General features: G+C 38.8%; 1 long non-coding RNA gene across 1 annotated transcript; it reads right to left on the bottom strand.

The window, feature by feature from the left end:
- Positions 1–8471: 8471 nt before the first annotated feature.
- On the bottom strand, positions 8472–9814 carry LOC129780169 (uncharacterized). The gene is made up of 3 exons (XR_008743849.1): positions 9677–9814; positions 9330–9602; positions 8472–8845 (listed from the first exon to the last, which is right to left on the bottom strand). It is a non-coding gene; the product is annotated as an uncharacterized LOC129780169 (long non-coding RNA).
- Between the last annotated feature and the right edge of the window lie 9919 nt (positions 9815–19733).

The following is a 19733-nucleotide window of genomic DNA, read 5'->3' as shown; positions in this document are numbered from 1 at the left end:
AGCTGAAGATATAATTTCTAAAAATTAAATTTCTACAGCGTTTTTTCCGTGATGCAATTTGATGTGACACACCCTTTATTACACTGGTGAGTTTTTTTCATTATTTCATCCATACATAACATAGAAGGCATCTCGTCTAAGATCACAGAGGGCGGTTATCATCATATCTCGTTCCACTTCGTTATCTTTTATCTGATACGCACCATCCAACGACTGTTTACCATCCTTATGTCATCATCACTCTGTAAACACTGGTGGAGTGAACAAACAATATCCAACAACTAAACAAAACGGCTCTTTTCAGGACCATCAAATCATTATTTTATTTTATTTATTTCATTTGATATTTAAATCAACAGACACTTTACTGTCCTAATGATATTAATGCAAATTTCTTATCATAACAATGAAATTTCGCCAAACCGCACTTCGTGAAATATGGTAGTCGAAACCCGAAGCTACTTTGTTGAACAGCCGCTGCAGGCCTTGAACGGCTGAGTTGCATCCATAGCTAGTACGACGGAAAGGTACTCGAAGGAAGACGTAGTTTCGTAGAGTTCGAGATTGAACATTTAAATTGATGTTTTCGAGGATCACTGTGCATTCTGTCCTAGCCATCAAGACGTCATAAATCAATAAGGCGCGGTTTAGATCTCTCCGTACATGTAGCGTTTCTAGACTTATTAGTTGGCATCGGCTCTCATAACTTGACAACTGATGAGGGTTGTTCCACGGTAGACGCCGTAAAGCGAACCGAATAAACCGTTTCTGCACGGCTTCAATCCTGTTGACTCCATTCAGGTAATATGGATTCCAAATCGATGAGCAATATTCCAGCGTAGAGCGAACTAAAGCACTGAATAGAGATTTCAAGCAATAGACATCGGTGAAATCTCTCGCAATTCGCATAATGAACCCAAGGCTGCGGGAGGCTTTACCTACGACGTAGTTGACATGTGCTTTGAAGTTGAGTTTGGTGTCCAAATAAACACCCAGATCCTTCACACATTCGACTTTGGCTAGTGGAACACCATCAAGATGATAGCCGAAATGAATTGGATCTTTTATTCGTGAGAAAGTGATCGTTGAGCATTTATTCGGATTCAGTGTCATACGATTGTTCACACACCATATCTGGAAAATTTCCAATTGCCGCTGGAGAAATAATGCGTCAACCTCAGACTTCACATGGAAAAACAGCTTCAAATCGTCTGCGAAGGAAAGCCGAGGGCCCTCCAATACTAGATTCACATCATTGAAGCAGATCAAAAATATCGAAGGACCGAGATGACTTCCCTGAAGTATTCCTGATGTAGCCGAAAATTCAACAGAGAGACCATCGCCAATTTTCACCGTGAGATAGCGTCCGGTCAAATATGATTTCAACCAATGCAAGAGATTTCCGCTGAAACCAAGCTTGTCTAACTTTTGCACTGCAATATCGTGGTTGATTTTGTCGAAAGCGGCTGACAGATCGGTGTAGATAGCATCCGTTTGGTTCATACCATTGGACATTCCATCGAATATGTATGTTGTGAAAGAGAGAAGATTCGTTGTGGCAGAACGTTTCGGCATGAATCCATGTTGATCGATGGAAATGTATTGCTTGCAATGGGAGAATATCGGTCCCATAACTACGAGTTCAAAAACTTTGGAAACCGCGCTCAGGGCAGAGATTCCTCGATAGTTATCAACGTTCATTTTGTCCCCTTTTTTGTGGATCGGAAAATGTATGCTCTCTTCCAAAGCGACGGAAGGATACCCGTTGATAAAGGTTGAACAAAATCCGCATTGGTGACATCAATCCAACAGCAATTTTGACGTGGGACTACGTCTAACCGGAATATATGGAGGGTAAAATGAAAACCTAAACACAGAACATGCAGGAAAAAATTAAAGATTTCGAATGCTAGCTCGAACATTTCGTACTGGATAGGAGAGATGTTTGCATCACTTGATAGGGAATATTTCTACGCATCTATCGCAACTAACAAAATGTTGTTTTTCATTAGATAAACAATTGAATAACTGTAAAATATTAGGCGTTATCTAAACGCCTGCATCGTTTTGATTGGCCCGATTTACGGTTTCCCTAACACAGCCATCAAAACCAAGCAGCCTTGGGGAAATCGGCATTGCAAATACATGAAAGTAGGGGGACTTTTGTTCTCATCGAAAAATGTTCCCTAACACAGACTTTAAAACCAAGCAGCGAAATCGGCATTGCAAACACACGAAAGAGCCTAGAGGCGAGTGAACTGAAAAGTTTAAACCCTCTTAAAGCCAAAAAGAAGAAGAAGAACACACGAAAGTAGGGGGAGCTTTTGTTCCCACCGAAATGTGTTCCTTAATAGAGATTTCTAAACCAAGGTGCCTGGAGAAATCGGTATTTCAAATTCATGCAAGTCGGGGGTATTTTTGTTCCGACTGGAATGTGTTTCCCTAACACAGTCTTCAAATCCATGGAGCGTGGGGAAATCGGCATTGCGAATTCATACAAATCGGGGGAATTTTTGTTCCGATTGAAATGTGTTTCCCTAACACAGACTTCAAAACCGAGGTTTCTGGGGAAATCGGCTCTGCAAATAAATGCAAACTGCGAGTACTTTTGTCCTCGCTTGCCTTTGTGCAGAGTGGAATATGTCTGTCCTAACATGATCTTCTAAACTTAGGAACCTGGGAAAATCGTGCAGACACTAGAAGCGAATGAACTTCCCAGTTTCAAGCAAATTCGAGATTCGAGAAGTATGTACACTTTTGGGATGTAAACTTCAGAGGGAAATGTAAAATAAAATAATCGTTTGATAATTTTTTTTTGTCTTTATTGGAAAGATTTTCAGCCTTAGGCTGGTTCATCAAACGTTTGATAATTCTTCCGTACATATATTTTGTTCTAGTCATCATACCAAACGTAAAAGGTCTGTCATTAAATTTACTTGTAACGAAGAACAATCAATCACAATAAATGAATTGACTTTACACGGCATTTGTTCATTTTTTTCACTCACAGAGCAAATATATTGAACTCAATTGAATTTGGAAACTGTTTTATTCAATCAAGAATTTAATCAATACAAACGAATGATTGCTAAGCTAAGGTAGTTCCACGTCAACCTTGCGGTTATATCATAGATATAACCCACTCATTTTTTTTTTAAATCAATGATGGGATTCCATCCGGTCCAACAGATTTCGTGGATTTCAATTTGTTGAACGCTGATTGTAGCATTGAATCGTCGACATCGATGCGGAAAAAAGAGTTGTTCTGAAGTGGAACGCTTCTTGTGGCCATTGAGAGTTTCTCTTGAGAAAGGCTCGCATTTGAGAAAATGCTTGAAAACTTCGCTGAGAAAAGATTGCAAATCCCTTGAACATCAGACGCGCTCTGTCCGTTAAGGAACATATATAATGGAAGTCCCGACTCTTTACGTTGCTCATCGACGTATTCCCAAAATGATTTTGGATCTTTTTGGAACGGGTGTTAAATAAAAAATGAGAATTTTTTCAATCGTATAAAAAAACAATTTTTTTTTCATCGATTTCAGTATTTTTTATTAATAACATAATGTATTTTCTTTAAAAAAAAATGTCAGTGAATGTTTGAGTAAGGGGCGTGGTCTGCTGTTCGACGCAACTTTGCCGCGATGCTCTAACAAGAACGTTGTACGGCACTTGCGTCCATTTTCCGGATTCTTGTAGTCAGTTGCTTCGCGTCCTTGGCCCTCCAATTGTTTTTATACACTAGGGCACTGAGTGAGCCAAAGAAATCTTCTATTGGGCGGCACTGGGGCAAGTTTGTTGGGTTACGATCTTTCGGCACGAACGGTATCTTTTTCTCCTCAAGATACGCCAGTCTTCTTGGCGTAATGGCAAGACGCATTGTCCGGCCAAAAGACGTACTTCCCATCCGCGTGATGCTCGTTCAGGAACGGCAGCAGGATTTTATCGAGACACTCTTCTCGATAGATTATTACGGTTTAAAAATATAAACCGCAACAAAAAACACTTCTCACATTTTAGTAAGATGCGAATGAAAAATAAGTATACAATAAAAAAAAACAACTTACCAACACTAACCTGAAAATAAAGAAAATATAATGAAATTTAAATGTACTTACCATTCTCTTCTTATTAAAAGTTGAATCCTGGAAATTTGAAGGTTCTATCTTCAACCGTCTTAATCGTGAGTCCGCTTCGTTCTTGGTTGAATGCCGACCCTGAGGTTAACTTCTACCTCTGAGCTAGCCGCAACTTACAATTACGCAACTTACAATTACGTAAAAAAAATATCCTGAATCCTTCTGATTAAGAATATTTTTCTACCCGCTCGGGGAGACTCACGATAAACTCAAAATTTATCGCGAAAATATTTGCTTCGTTTTTGGAAGTAAAAGTAATTCAGAAGTAATTTAAATATCAATTCGACAAACGAATTTGGCGCCCAAATCCATCGTACAATACGTGAATAGTAGTTCCTCAAAGGATTCTATTCATCAGCTCAACCTCTATAGAAAAATTTTCCAATGCATGCGTTATATTATTTCATAAAAATTTGACAATTTCAGCAGTGAATCAGTAGAAAACAGAAAGTGTGTTAGGAAATAAATAGAAAAGTGTGTGGATAGGAACAAAAGAGAATAGGAAATAATGAACATGTGTTATTTATTTAAAATTCAATTTTACAATCGAGTGATACAATGCGGTGAAGACGAGAAATTCCGAATTAGAGAATAAAGTTATAGTCTCTCTGAATGACAGGAATAATATGTTCATGCGCGATCCAGGAAATAATACAAATTTTGTGAAATAAAATGATTGAGCAAAGTGAAGTACACTATAAAGAATTTAACCGAAGACATCAATTTTTGACGTAGGACTACGTCTAACCGGAAGATATAGGGGGTGAAATGGAAATCTAGGCACTGAACAAGTAGGAAAAAATGCAAGATTTGGAACGCTTATTACTCGAGCATTTCTCAATAGATCGCAAAGGTTTTTGCATCAATTGATAGGAAATATATCTACACATCTATCATAACGAATAACATTTCATTTTTCTTGAGATAAATAATTGAATAATTGTGAAATATCAAGCATTGTCAAATTGCACTATGTGCCCATTTTTGATTGGTCCATTTTGTGCTCCTCAAATCGTACCGACCAAAACGGGCAACCAGAGCAGCAGCGAAATAGAATGAAGCGCGATTGGAAAGGAAAAAGAAAAAAATGAACGAAACATTGGTCGCAGTCTCACACATGCCTAATTCTCGAGCCAGCCAGTCAGCTTAAAAATCCCCGCTCCGCTGCCGTAACGATCATTCTCATTCAAACCGTACACCACATCGGTTCGCATCACAACACATCAACAAACCAACCCAAGCAGCCATGTCTGGACATGGTAAGGGAGGAAAAGTGAAGGGAAAGGCAAAATCCCGCTCGAATCGTGTTGATCTGGAGTTCCCCGCAAGGGTAGCTAGGCCGAGCGCGTTAGTACCAGTGCACCAGTCCACCTAGTCGGCGTTATATAGTTTCGGAAAAAACGCTGTAGAAATTCGCCCAGTAGACCGATCCTTTTGAAAATTTTAGACAGTAAAATAAAAACTATTAAACAACTTTTGGTATTTTCTTTTTATTCATACTTCGAGCCCAAGCCCGTATGCTCGCACCTTCCTCTTTACCCCGTCCATAAGGTACTGTACAACGTCACGTTGTAGTTTTTTTGAACAGAAATCCATTTTCTCTTGAAGTCCGCCTCCGATTTGACAACTTTTGGGTTCTTCCGGAGGGCCTGCTTCATAATCGCCCAATATCTCTAGCTCCGGCGCGTTGGGCGGGTTCATTTCCTTTGGCACGAAGGTGACCCCGTTGGCTTCGTACCACTCCAACACGTCCTTTGAATAGTGGCACGAAGCGAGATCCGGCCAGAAGATGGTCGGGCCCTCGAGCTGCTTCAATAGTGGTAGTAAGCGCTTCTGTAGGCACTCCTTAAGGAAAACCTGCCCGTTTACCGTGCCGGTCATCACGAAGGGGGCGCTCCGCTTTCCGCAAGAGCAGATTGTTTGCCACACCATGTACTTTTTGGCAAACTTGGATATTTTCTGCTTGCGAATCTCCTCCGGAACGCTGAATTTGTCCTCTGCGGAGAAGAACAACAGGCCCGGCAGCTGACGAAAGTCCGCTTTGACGTAGGTTTCGTCGTCCATTACCAGGGTATGCGGCTTCGTCAGCATTTCGGTGTACAGTTTCCGGGCTCGCGTCTTCCCCACCATGTTTTGCCTTTCGTCGCGGTTAGGAGCCTTCTGAACCTTGTATGTACGCAGGCCCTCCCGCTGCTTGGTCCGCTGGACGAATGAACTTGACAAATTCAGCTTATTGGCGACATCCCGGACCGAACTTCTCGGATCACGTCTAAACTGTTTAACTACGCGCTTGTGATCTTTTTCACTGACGGAGCATCCATTTTTGCCGTTCTTCACCTTCCGGTCGATGGTTAGGTTCTCGAAGTATCGTTTTAGTACTCTGCTGACCGTGGATTGGACGATTCCCAGCATCTTACCGATGTCCCGATGTGACAACTCCGGATTCTCGAAATGAGTGCACAGGATTAATTCACGACGCTCTTTTTCGTTCGACGACATTTTTCCAAATTTACGAAAAATTGACAGTGAAGCATGGCCAACGTGATCTATACACTCTTATCTGATTATAAGCGAAAGCTGAAGGTATAATTCCTAAAAATTAAATTTCTACAGCGTTTTTTCCGTGATGCAATTTGATGTGAAACACCCTTTATTCAATTTTCATCAATTATTAAATTGTTTCCAGATTGAAAGTACAGTAATTTACAATTAGTTCGACATTTAGCTAATTGGACGAACATGTAATGCGACTTATTTAGTTGGACATTTGTGAACATAGAGATCCAAATTATGACCCCACATTGAAAGTCGACACTGTCCACTGTCATCGCAAATGTTCCATTACAGGTTAAAATCGCCTCCAATGCGACACTGAGTGGCGCTTCGGCACGTCGCATTGAATGTAATTTACTGTACAACATGTCACAAAGTTGGATGGGAAGAAATTTTCCAACTGTGAAAGCTGTGGCGAGTGGCACCAAATCGCTAAACAGGAATGTTTAGCCGAACAAGATGGGGATATCGAGTGATAACAAAACAATAAACTCTTTAGATTGAAGATAATTTTGTGATCCTGAAAAGGATCCTTTTTAGCCTGCATGTGAATCCAACGAGCGAACAAATCGTAATGAATGTATTTTTTTGCAATCGCTCCCTTTATCGCTCATTCGTTCGTCTCGTTGGACTCGCCCCTCTGGCTGAGTCTGCCGATCTCTATCCTGTGAGTGTGTACCGCTAGAGTATAAAACACGCGGACCCCAACAAAATATCTTATTTTCTTTCAAACCGTAAACCCGTGTGGTTGTACGGCATCGTCATCGTGGACGTAACAAAGGAGGACAAGTTAAGGAAAGGCAAAGTCTCACTCGAACCGTGCAGGTCTCCAGTTCCCTGTTGGTCGCATTCACTGATTGCTCCGCAAGGGTAACTAGGCCGAACGGATTGGTGCCGGAGCACCAGTATACCTAACAACGATTATAGAGTTTCGGCCGTCGGAGTGCTCGAGTTGGCTTGCAAAGCTACTCACGACAATCAGAAAACCCGCATCAAGAACAGAGCAGCTTCGGTTCGGCGCTCATCAAGGCAACAATTAGTTTCAGTGAGTGGCAAAGTGTTTCTCCGGCACGTCGCATTAAATGTAATTTACTGAACAATATGTCACAAGCTGGATGGGAATAAATTTTCCAACTGTGAAAGCTGTGGCGAGTGCAATAGCTAAACAGGAAGGTTTAACCGAACAAGATGGGAATATCGAGTGATAACAAAAACACAACACCAAAGGTTCTTTTCAAAACCATCAACATATTCATAAAGAGTAAACAGTAAACTAATCCATTTTTCAGGTAGATAGGTAGGTATTCACGTAGGAGAAGAAAATAAAACAATATATTTAAAATATATATTTAACAAAAGCTGTCCCCTTTGTATAGTCCTACGTCACTCCGGTTATGTCCCCGACATTACCCACCCGACTTTTTTTTATTCTTCATTTGAGAGGCTTTCAGCCTCCTGGCCTGGCTCGACTCTTTATCAACGGTATTGCCGTAAGGTTTGAGATCAAATTATTGCACATAAAATTATTACAAAAAAGTTGGACTTCAAATGACACAAAAAATAAACACATACGAAACCATTTTCAAAACATAATTTGACAAAAAAAACTTTCTGTTTGCTTGCTAGACCAGATGGCAAAGATGTCCAGACCAGTGGGAGAGGAAGCCTTCTTATTCCCCTTCATCTTGGAGGGGAAGGAACAAGGATCATCTTGACTGATCCAATGTTCCGAAACTAGATCTTGAAAAATAGTTCGGCATCTTTTTTTTATCCCTTTTGTTTATTTTAGGCTCATTAGCATTTTAGCTGTAACTGAGCCGAATTTCAATCGTGTACATGTCACATGTTTATCATATCTATAATTAGCACATTACACAGTTGCCATGTTTTCGGCGTTAGAGTATTCCCTTCTATACCTTTGCATATGGTACAAATTTACACAGTTGCCATATAGGCGTAAGAGTTTTCGTTCTGTTCTTCCATTATCCAGTTAGACCGGACAGCGGAGACAGTTGATTGATCATTGTTGAGTTATTTATAGAACAGCAGCCCGATGTTTCTTGCAGAGCAGAGCAGTTGTATGGATGGATCGATCTTATTTCGACCGTGGATCGATCTCCATCGCTGATGATTGTTGCGTGGACGTAGTTATTCTGTAACAACACAAAGATGGTCAATGAGGGCCCTGAGTTTTGAACTCACGATCGATCGCTTACTAAGCGAACGCGCAACCAATGTGGCAACGGAGACCCCCAAAGAAGACATCAATTGTCGTGGTTGAATATTTTTTTAATATGTTCCAGATAGGAAAAACGATTAATCGAAGTTCAAAGTTGAACGGATTTCTAAGACGTTCGAATACATCATCTAGTGATTATTATGACCTTATTGTGAACCATCATCGCACTCGATTTTCCGTTTCGTCATTGATGAAACCGACATCCAAAGGTTATGTAGACGAGCTAACCGTGTCCTCGTTGGAAGTACCGAAAACATATCACAATATTCCAGTAAGATGATTTCTTTCATTGAGGAAGCAAATTTTGTCGTCTTGTTGGACGAAAGGTTACCAATGCTTCAGAAATAAAGACAACCCGCGGAGGAAACGTTTTATTAATGTTTGAACATAAATCATACCTTTTACGAAAAGACTGGTAACACACAGCATAGTTTCTTGGAAAAATCCCTGTAACGAGAGTACTACAATTTTCAACATGATGTACGTACACAGCGTCTGGAAATAATATTGATAGCTTCATGTTGTGAATGATAATTTCAACAATAAATGGCGTTTTTGCCAACTATTAGAATCAGCTTTCAGTATTTACATCAATTACCATCTAGGAAAAAATGTCGGAAGTGCAAAGCGTAGAACAATAATTCTGTCGTTAGAACATGAGTGTTCAGTATCTGAAAAGTAGAATGCAATATACGGTGATCAGTGTTCTGTTATATACAGTAGATCCATACTATAAGGGACTTACTTTAATTGGACAAACAAACTGACAGTTCGTCTGAAATTAGACCAGGATATGAAAATGTTCTTCAAGAGTGTCGATCAAAAATTTATATTCAAATAGATAACTGATCTGATTCAGATTTGATTGTCCTTCAGATGTCAGTTTTAGCTTGACAGACATTTATCCCGCCTGTGAGGGAAAACAATAGATTGTGTTATCCCGCCGTTTTGCTACCAATATCACGGACATATTGTTTCGCATCTAGGCACGGAATATAAATTAATAGGGTAACTAATGTGAAGTCATCCGAGGTTTCGCAAAAAGTTTCTGTAATCATATAGATATATGAGAATATAATATTCATCATGAAATATTTTATTTATTCTTCTTCTTCTTCAATGGCACTTACGTTCCTAGAGGAACTTCGCCGTCTCAACGTAGCATTACTTGCGTCATTTTTATTAGTACTTAGTTGAGATTTCTATGCCAAATAACACGCCTTGAATGCATTCTGAGTGGCAAGCTCTAGAATACGCGTGATCACAGTGCAAGTCGGAGGAAATTTCTTTGACGAAAAATTCCCCCGACCAGAACGGGAATCGAACCCGAACACCCGGAATGTTAGTTATGACGCTAACCACTCGGTCACGGGAGTACAGCGATTTTATTTATTATAAAAGTTTAATAAATATTAATAATTTTTACATTCGGACATTAAATCGAATGAGAAATAATATAGAAAATTGAATTTAATCAATAATTAATTGAATATCATATAAATAATATTCAAATACCAAATTTGAAAAAGAAAGGAGCATGTATGAGTAATAATACCCTCCAATCAAACGAAATCTTGTTAACCTCATAAAGCAGGTAACTTGTGGGAATGATCATGGTTTCGACGACGAGTGGGTCTCGAAACACGTGTCCCGAAAAGTTCTGTTCATTATGTGGTAGAACATCAGCTGTCTCAGGGCAAACTGCTTAGATGACGAGTGAGTCTCACAGTATTGTCCCTGAGAAGTTATATTCACTCTAAGACCGAACACGAGTAGGCTTAGAGCAGGTGGTTTTGATGACGAGTGAGTCTCGAAGCTCAAAGTTTTTAAGATGAGTAAATCTCAAAACGCAAACTCCATGTAAAATTCCGTTCAATGCGTAGTTTTCATAACACGGAATAGGGAGCAACATACTTTGATGACTGGATACCCAGCAAACATTAAATCGCATAACAAGCGTATAACATCATATGCCCTAAATTTTGGTTGGCATATAATGCGCCTAACTGGCATATGCATGCAAAAGTGGAGGCCATATACATACATGGCAAATGCTTACCGAATTAGTTTGCATGAATATGCAACTTTGACCGACTATAATAGCGATTATGTTGAAATTGAATTGCGATCTAATATGAATATATTCATGAATTGTCAACGCACCTAATATGACTTTTGCCATACTCACATACGATTTATTACAGTCATAAAAAAAACAAATATTTGCAAAATATTTTCGTTTCATGTTTAAAATGGCACATATTGATGTTTGGTGGAAACTGATCCGATGTGGGTTCGAACTCCTGTCGTTTGGATTATCATCCACCAGCTATCTCGCGCGGCTATCTGAAATTTAATTCAACAGCGGTTAAAACTCATACTTATGATTTGATATGATATAACCTAATACATTCTATGCAGTAGGATCAGTCATTCCTGGTTTCCGAGCCATATAAGAGCCACTTTTTTTTTAAATTTAATTATTTTATTCTTTAGTGTGTCAGACATTGCTGTTATGAAATGAAACTTGTAGATGTTAAAGCATTTCATTGACATTTCAATATGATGTAATATGTTCTTTATTAGGAGCTAATATGATTTACTGTTTCATGATTTTCTTCAGCATGCAACACGATTTACTGCAGTACTGAATCGATTTAAATTATACGCTTATACGACACACAAACTGCATCAGCGTAACATACGCATATGATGCGGATTAAATATATTTTATGACAATGTACATCATAAAACTGATGTTTATTATACCGAATTGCGACTTAATTTGATAATGATATATAAAATCGAGTTTTTACATTTTATGCGATTTCAAATATACACGATACATACTTTGATTGATATTATATGCGATTATGATTTATTCTGATTTCTTGTAAGACTTAGCACGTGCAAAATTATACGATTTAATGTTTGCTGGGTACCCAGCAAACATTAAATCGTATAACTTTGCACATGATAAGTCACATATAATTTCGTATCAAATCACAATCGCATAAAATATCAATCAAAATATCGATCATATATATCTAAAATCGCATAAAATGCAAAAACACGATTTTCCATGTCATCGATGGATTGAGTGGTAACGTTGTCGTATAAAATCGCATATCAGTCCAAAAAGCATCGCATATCGTTATATACGCCTCCACTTTTGTGTGTATATGCTAGTTATCTGCATCATATATCATACAAATGTGTCTTGGTTGTATGTATATCGCCTCCAATTATAGCTATTCATACGACTTAATGTTTGCTGGGTAGTCTCAAAGTAAAAACTTTATATTTATGATCGATACTAGACTTGTCCTAGGAAGGGAATATGTTAGTACTTTTATGGTAAAGATACAGTAACGGCGACGTTAGCTGTTTGAAACAGTAGAGACGGTATTTCAACGAGTCTCAACTGATCCTCGTAAAGAGAAGTTATATCTTCGCGAGAAGTTAGGATTAGTGTATTAGGATAGCATAGGTAACATAGTTAATTAGGCAATATATAAAATAAGTCATTTTGTGTGAAAGGTATGAAGGAGGAAAGAATGTTTGTGGAGTGAATGAAAAGGGTACCCATCGCGTGTAAAAGAGATGTATGGATTATTAGGCTAGTCAAAATAGAAAGGTAATTAGATTAGAGATCAAATTCAATGAATGGTCAAGCATGCACATATTTGAAATATTTTGAGCTGATGAAAAGCATCGACATTAAAAAGTATGATGTCATTAACGATTATCCTCGAAACACTTAAAAAAATTACGTATTCGTTATTTTTTCCCTAAGCGCGGGATAATGTTACGGTTTAAAAATAAAAACCGCAACAAAAAACACTTTTCACATTTTAGTAAGATGCGAATGAAAAATAAGTATACAATAAAAAAAACAACGTACCAAACACTAACCTGAAAATAAAGAAAATATAATGAAATTTAAATGTACTTACCATTCTCTTCTTATTAAAAGTTGAATCCTGGAAATTCAAAGGTTCTATCTTCAACCGTCTTAATCGTGAGTCCGCTTCGTTCTTGGTTGAATGCCGACCCTGAGGTTAACTTCCACCTCTGAGCTAGCCGCAACTTATAACCTTTTTTTTTCAAACTTGTGCTTGAACATGTATTTCACTTCAGGCGGTGTGGATGACTTGTCGCTGGAGTAGTAATTATCATCTCCTGGAATATGCGTTTTGGACAGCGGAAAATAGCTTTCGTCGTCCAGAACGAAAGACGTCCCGCGGTATTTTTTGGTCATCCACCGACACTGTGATTGACCCGTCTCAATCTGCTCCTCCGTGTACTCCGGCGACCTCGTCTTCTTTCTGCAGACGATTCCTTCCATCTTGAGGGTCCGATGAATCAATACGTGGGAGCAGCCATATTTCCGACCGGCATCACACAGGTTGGTTGCGTCGTTTTTGTCAAACAGCTTCTTTAACGATGTTTTCCTCTGCTTCGTCATTATCGTCACCGGACGACCACTTCCGACCTTCCGCTCTACGTTCAGGGAACCCAGGATACGATATACCGTACTGACAGGTACATTTTCTTCCTTAAAATGTGCCACCGTGAACTTTTTTCCTTGCTGGAAATGCGTTTCGTAGAACCGTACAATGCGTTCGCGGAGTACGTGCTGTTTCGACGCCATCTTTGCTTTGACTAAATTCAAACTAGCAAAACCAAACACGCCTACTGTTTCTAGGGAGCCCAAAGAGCAATTTTCTTGGAGAAAGAAAATTTTACGCTCTTTATTTGAGTTACTGAAAAGTATTGAAAAAAATCTCATTTTTTATTTAACACCCTTTATTTTTCTTCGGAACATGCCTGTCAATTAGGTAGCTCATGATGTTCGTGAAGGTTTGAACAGCACCGTCCACGTCGTCCTTGTCCAAAATTGCGTTCCAGTCAATATTCAAGAGCACATTAATTATGCTACTGATGTCAGCCAGCATTTTTAAAATTGTAGTAGACGGCGATAGGAACGGCGCTGAAACTATTCGCAGAGACTTCCAGTGCCAAACATAGTGGAGGGTGATGAGGTACTAATTTCACAAGAGGCGCTGGAGCAGACCCTATTCGCCACTTTAGATCTGGGAGGTTAAAGTCATCAAAGATGATAATTTCATCTGCTGGAAGCGCACGTGCAGCTATTGTTGACAGATTGTACATGAACGTCGATCAATGCGGTATCTCGAATGCGATCGGGAGGAAAATACACAACGCAAATATACAGAACTCTCGCTGCTAGTTTTATCGAAACCCAAACTTGTTCGATACACGACCATGCGTTTTCAGCAATCAGCAATCAGCTGGGCTTTCAAACGTCGATGGATAGCTATCAGAACGCCACCTCCAGATGACTTAGTACTGTTGAACTGATTTCGGTCCGTTCGGAAGACTTCGTAGTTTTGTCCACAAACTTGATTGGACAGAGTACGGTCATCAAGCCAAGTTTCCGTCAAAGCGATGATGTCGTAGTCATCATCAGAACAAGCGAGCAAATAATCGCTGATGCAGGTGTTAATACCACCAACATTCTGGTAATAAACACACATTTTTCTACACCGACGTATGCTAGAAGGCGAGGATTCATCAGCAGGATCGAGATCGGTATCTTTTTGGTACTTGCCTTGAGCAGGTGGATGGGAAACCGCTGGCCGCATAATGACAGCAGGACCGGAACGACTCCGACGACAGGATAGATCAAAAAGCACGACTGTGTCGAGTGGACTAGGGGTTCCCATGGAGCTTTCTTCAGTGCATTCCGGTTCACTTAACAATCCAGCTAAATATGATAGAAGAACTGTATTATCCTTATAGTGTACGGTATCGCTGAAAACGGGACGGAATTCAGGAAGCGAAGAAGCGATGTTACATTCGTATTTGCCTGAATCAGCACATTGGAAGACCCCCTCACCAACTCCGAACACAGGAACGGAACGGCTGTGGTGGTTGTTAAAATCGGCACAAGTAAAAAAGCTGGGATGCTCGACTGTGTCAGGTGACTTGGGGGCTTCCATAAAGACGTTAGATGTGCGTTCCGTTACTAGATGAATTTGTGGACAGGACGAATGGCTCGAAGCATAACTTATTGCGATGGAGCTGTTACTGGGGTTCCTTCGCCAATCAGCGGATGTTTCGCTGGTACCCAAAAATCCTTGTTGGTTTCCTGCGACTCGAATTCCCTGAAGTATATTCCTTTAGGCCAGATTGATGGATCCAAAGCCGTTTCCTTCAGCAGCAAATCTACTCCGATTTTGAATGAAATAAATGCATATTGATTTAGATCAGCATCTTTTCGCACTAGTTTTCGAACATCGATGGATTGCTCGGTTTGTAGACAGGAGACATTATCAAAGAGTTTAACGATGTAATTTCTCAAACATATTCAAAATCAACAGATAGCCTAACGGAATCCTACGTCAACTATGCGGTCGTGTCTCGGACACAACCTCCTGTGACTTTTTTCAAATGTCTTCACAAGGTACGAAAAAATGTCTTCAAATTATATCGGAGGAAACTACAATTCATAACGTACTTTCAAACAAAGATTGATAGCATATTCAATGTTTATTTTAATTGGTATTGTTGTATAGCGCATTTCAGTAATCTTACCTTGAGGTTTTGAAAATTATTCCAATGAATGTAAACAACAGATATATTGCGCAATCGCGAACTAAATGTTATGAATTTAGAAATGATAATTGGCTTCATAAACCGTTGATTGAATGAATCTAACCCCAATTCTTCCACAAAAACTGAACTGTGATAAATAAATTTCTTTATTTCAGCTTCGGAAGTTTTGGTTGTAATTCGAACCATATACATGAAATATTAATACGAAAATGTCCACACTTGTCCACGGTGAGGGGGGAAGGGATTTTGAGGATGTCCACGTGGACACGTTGAGTATTTTTGAAGTAAAACATTCAAGTTAATAGTCAAAATTGAATGAGACCTGTTTTGTATTTACACGATTTTTTGAACTTCACGCCCGTTCTGAGTACTCAGTATTTATCAATAAAAAGACTGAACTGCCTGAGCGTGCTGCTCGGTCAAACATCCATATTTTTTCATACGACTGAACCTCTTTCCTGAAATGGATATTCTGAAGGTAAAGCACATGAACTAGGATCCATCAATTTATTTCAATCGGTAATAGAGGGCCATTAAATCCGTCAGGATCAAGACACCCAATAACAACAAGAATATTGATTTTTTTGTAGTATTAAAAGGCACGACTTAAGTGCGGGTTGAATTCAGCTTTTGCTCTTGATAACAAAACTGTTTGGTTTTTTTTCGAGAACTCTCAAGGTTTTCTGAACATTGAAACGAACAACAAATTCTTCCATGAGTGTACGGGCCGGATCTCTGGAGATCTATTTCTTGCAATAATGTTGTTCTTCATTGATGTCTGGTAATTTTTGTAATACGCTTCTTTTGAGTTGTCTGGAAAGTTAATGCTGCTACTGCTGATTAATTAAAAGAAAAGATTAATCCTTGATGTACATGAATTAGTAGATTCGCTGCAGATGTCGAAAATCACCGTTCATGAGAAAGGAAACATCACGAAAAACGCTACAATGCATGGACTACATATTAACCCATATTACGGAGCCCGATCGAATTTGACATATCGGAATCCGAACGAAATTAACTTTTGCATTCTGCGTTTCAATGTTGCAATATTTGCACAATTCTATAGGATTTGACTCGATCAGATTAAGGGGGATAGAGACACGAATTTCGGACGTTTCTTCGAGCACCGAAAAAGTAAAACAAAGAATATTTTTACTATCCATTCGATCACTATTTGTTTATCTATCTTTCAACAATAAAACAAAAATTGAACGGAAAAAATATATCCATAATCAGAAGCTGATCAAGTGACGGGGTTCAAAAAAAAGTTGTGCCATGGCGTACACGATTCCAGCTGTTCTGGTTATCTGAAACAAACAAATCGAACAGATTCTGAATCAGTAAAGATACCAATATCGCATGAACCTCGGACAAGTCAAAAACGAATTTTTGCCAAAATGCCTGTTTAAAACATTTTTTTTCCAAGTTTCTTGATTTTTTAAAATAGTAAAGTTATGAAATTATGATTTTTATAGGTTCATGCGATAGAGAGATGCATACAGATTGTATTCATATAAACATAGATCGGATAAGTAGAACTTGAGATATCGTGTAAGCCAGTTTGAAAAAAACATGTTTCGAGAACATGTTGGATAGAACCCCGAAGCAGGTTTTCGCTTGAAGAAAATTATGGCAGGGTCTGGTAGGACTGGAAGAAAATCTATATCGTGAGCTTTTACCAAGCAACTAGTTTCGCTGAATTTCAACAAGTACTGCCAGCAGCTGAGCCTATTGAAATCAACGATCCAGAACGTTTCTAGGGCACTTCTAAAACTCCACCCGTGTTACTCACCAGATATTGTATCTTCAGATTATTAACTGTTAAGATTCTTCTAAGAACTTCAACTTACTGCATAGCATAAGTTCTGATAAGATGGAATTCTCAAGTTGCATGAAGGTTGCTGAAATATTCAGGAAAAAACGGTGCATCTATGATCGAAAAGATGTATGTCTACAAAAATATGCTTTTGGTTTTTTCCTTAGGATCGGCACGAATTTTTCAGGACAATATTTAGCATGATTTAACAATTAAGGGTTGTAGGTCAACGGAATCATCGATTACGATGATACTGCAGATGTTTTGTTTTTACTAGGTTCATTATAGCCATCAGGCACTAACGAACCTGTAAAAGCGAAAGTCATTGATGTTTAGACGAGAAAATTCTGTTTTCAAACAAAGTGCTTGATTTCATTGTCTGTTTTTTTTTGAAAACTCAAACAGCCAGCCAGCTTTAATAAAAACACTTGAGAATAAGTTCACAATCGATATTTTAAAATGGATATGGAGATAACGTAAATGGAATTCGGAAGAAAATAATGAGCTCCCGGACAATGTTGAAAAAATTGAAGATTTCAAGACAAATCGTTACCATTGGTAAGGTTTTAATTTTTATTAATAAAAATATGGAACAGAAAATAGAAATAAATTTGAAATGAAATTTAAGCGAAAAAAATAGAATTTCTTGATTTTTTCCTCAAAACGGGAGGAATGTCCACGTGGACAACAGGGGGAGGGGTATAAGAAATGACCACGATTGTCCACGAAGGGGGAGGGGGGTGTCTAAAGTCATGCTTTTTATGGTATGTGGACAGCCCATAAAATTACTGTAAAATCGCAGAAGAGTCCTGTTTTCAATTCCCATCTATGTGAGGGAGAAGCCACCGGAATATCGAAGGAAGGTCCCACGACTCCCCCACAACTGGTGACCGATGGAAATACAATATGGATTACAAAGAAAATTATGTATACTTAACATAAACTTATTACTAGATCTTACCACTAGAACACTGATATCCTAGAATTGAAAATTGGAATTATTAAGAGGAACTAAACGAGAGTAATCTAATTGTAAACCAGACGATTAGGAAATTATGGCAGATGAGAAATGCCCAATAAGCCCAATAGTTCAATGAATTTATATTCTCATACTATATAAATTTATTGAACTATTGGTAGATTGAAATTGTACCTGTGAATCGAAATTACTATGAACCAATGTATTTATATTTGCCTACAATTATGTCTTTCGACAGGAAAATTATATTCTCTCTCTCTCAACTCATCAAACTCTGGGCCTGATGGAATTCCATCCATAATCTTAAAACGCTGCTCTGCTAGTCTTTCTCTGCTATTATCAACCTTATTCAACAGCTCTATTGAATCCGGAAATTTCCAAGCATAGAAACAATAATTTGTCTTCCCTGTATACACTGCGTTGCACAAGTATAGAACCACTCATTTTTTCTGAGTTTCCGGTTGAACTGAAGTATACAGTGTAGGATAGAATAACAAGTCGCAACTTGGTCAAAACCACCCCGAATAGGTTATTTGTTCTGATTGAGAACTAAGGAGGACATACGAATTAGAAACTTATTGTAATTCATTTGAAATTGATGCTAATTTTGTGAAAGAGTGAGAATTTTTCCATCTGGTTCTATAGTTATGAAACACTGGAATTTTAGTTTCGCGCCTGGACACTACAATAAAGTTGAAATAAACCGTGTTTTAAATGATGGCAGTTATTATATCCTACACTAAATACTTCAATTCAACCGACTTCTTACATATCTCTGGAAACTCAGAGAAAATGAATGGTTCTATAGTTGTGGAACGCAGTGCATGAAAAAGGTTGCAAAAGAAATGTCAAAAAATTTCGCGGAATTGCTTGTTTATGTTACTTGTTACTACGCTCGTAAAAACTACATAGCTGAAGAGCAACATAGATTCGTACCAAAACGTTTCACGTCTACGAATTTGCTGCCTTATCCATCCTTCAGAGGCGAGAGGCAGAGGCGAGTGAACTGAAAAGTTTAAACCCTCTTAAAGCCAAAAAGAAGAAAAAGAACACACGAAAGTAGGGGGAGCTTTTGTTCCCACCGAAATGTGTTCCCTAATAGAGATTTCTAAACCAAGGTGCCTGGAGAAATCGGTATTTCAAATTCATGCAAGTCGGGGGTATTTTTGTTCCGACTGGAATGTGTTTCCCTAACACAGACTTCAAATCCATGAAGCGTGGGGAAATCGGCATTGCGAATTCATACAAATCGGGGGTATTTTTGTTCCGATTGAAATGTGTTTCCCTAACACAGACTTCAAAACCGAGGTTTCTGGGGAAATCGGCTCTGCAAATAAATGCAAACTGCGAGTACTTTTGTCC

Source organism: Toxorhynchites rutilus, chromosome 3 (assembly GCF_029784135.1).
Source record: "Toxorhynchites rutilus septentrionalis strain SRP chromosome 3, ASM2978413v1, whole genome shotgun sequence".
Taxonomy (NCBI): domain Eukaryota; kingdom Metazoa; phylum Arthropoda; class Insecta; order Diptera; family Culicidae; genus Toxorhynchites; species Toxorhynchites rutilus.
The sequence above is the reverse complement of the archived record's forward strand: the minus strand, read 5'-3'. Positions and strand labels throughout refer to the sequence as shown.